The sequence below is a fragment of the Seriola lalandi genome, unplaced genomic scaffold (assembly GCF_002814215.2).
Source record: "Seriola lalandi dorsalis isolate HSWRI2012SDOR001 ecotype SW California unplaced genomic scaffold, Sedor1 jcf7180002054337, whole genome shotgun sequence".
NCBI lineage: Eukaryota > Metazoa > Chordata > Actinopteri > Carangiformes > Carangidae > Seriola > Seriola lalandi.
In genome coordinates, this window is record NW_019524890.1 from 42722 (window position 1) to 44342 (window position 1621).

The 1621-nt window shown below is 44.0% G+C and overlaps 1 protein-coding gene across 1 annotated transcript in view; it reads right to left on the reverse strand.

The window, feature by feature from the left end:
- Positions 1-951, reverse strand: part of LOC111655943 (lysophosphatidic acid receptor 1) — a 36725-nt gene extending 35774 nt beyond the window's left edge. Inside the window, exon 1 of the mRNA XM_023407510.2 lies at positions 521-951. The gene's annotated coding sequence lies outside the window, so the exon portion shown is untranslated. The remainder of the gene's footprint in view (positions 1-520) is intronic.
- Positions 952-1621: the final 670 nt, after the last annotated feature.

The following is a 1621-nucleotide window of genomic DNA, read 5'->3' on the forward strand; positions in this document are numbered from 1 at the left end:
GGGGGGCTACATCTGGCAGACTCAATGAAGAAATTCTAAAGAAAATTCCAAACACATTCTCTGAATGCAGATCAGCGTGGAAAATCAAGACAGATGTCAAACTTTGACTCCCAGACCCAACGCCCGCTTGTGTTTTTTTTCCGCTCACTCCCTTCCACAAATATTGCTCCAGTCTCACAGTTTGATAAAGAGCCCAGCTCTGGCGCAACAAGTCCTTCATTCCAACCGCGTCCTCGGTCTCAGCCCCTATGGGCGCACGACCGAGCGTCTCCAGTCGACATAACGGTGCGCCCAGCGCGTTCAGGCATCTGCTAATGCCATCAAAGCCTTTATCTGAAACTAATGCTTTCTCGCCACGTCTACGTGGCAGGTACACTTTGATTATGTAAAGATGCCCACATCGTGCTTGCACATGAGGACGCACTAAAGTGAGCCAAAGAGAAAACTTTTTAAAATATGGATCAAATTTGGAATTTAGAAAGATTCAGTCAATGAGCAGGAAAATAAATGCAATACTTACAGCGTCTTCCTTTCCAGTGAGAGCAGTAGGTAGGTAGTTTAGCTTACTCCCTGACTGGTTCCTGGATGTCCAACTCAAGTTTGATCCGTGGTGCCTGAAATCCCTCCAACAGACAACTCCTAGAGACTCTGCCTGCGCAGCTCTTGTGTCAAAGTCGCAGCGGTGTAATGCAAGACTCCAAATCCAAAATACAGCCAGGTAACCCTTTCATTTTATGTCCCTGCAGCACAGCAATATATCTTCTGATTGTTTCCCACCAGTATGTCGCTGTGTGTGTCTTTTTTTTTAAGTTGTTTTATTTATTTCTCTTTTCCCCCCTGATGCTCTGCTGCGTCTCGGTGCCTCTCTGCGCTGGCGCGGCGGCTCCACCAAGCTCCCTCTCTCTCTCACTGACCGACCGACTGCCACACACACTCTTCAGCAGAGGACCTTTGTCTGCAAATGACGTCACGCGCTCACACAATCACACACACACACACACACACACACACACACACACACACACACACACACACACACTTTAAAAAGATAACAAAAGCATCAAAATACAGAGCAGCATCTTATTTTGTAAAAGCCTAATTTCACTGCAAATAATCTTCATAGACCCTCAGGCCTTTTTTTTTTTTTTCTTGTACTGTAATCTTAAAACTGAAAACAGGTGAAACCTCTTTTTTTTATTACCCCAACTAACATTTTTCCACTTGGTTTATGTAAAAATATCCATTTGAAGATGTAAATACCATGTTACCAAAGACATTTCTTGTAGTGCTGCAGTTGAGAGTTGTTCTTTTTTGCGCCTAATTGGAAACACATTTTTTTTCAGTAACTTGTTAAGAGAGAGACAGGAAGGGAGAGAGAGGGGTGGAGTGAGGCAGAGAGAAAAAAAGAGAGCGTGAGACTGACACCGAGGGACTCAAAGACATATTGTATTCCTTACCAATTAACCTTCCATATAATATATTAGAAATATTTCCTCCTGTCTGCCGGTGCTGGTGTCCAAGTGAAGTTCAAAACCTCTTCCTCCTATGAAGTTCTCAGGTTATGAGAAAGAATTTTGGTGGGGACAGTTATGTCTGCCAACTTTGCACCATCTGTGAGCAC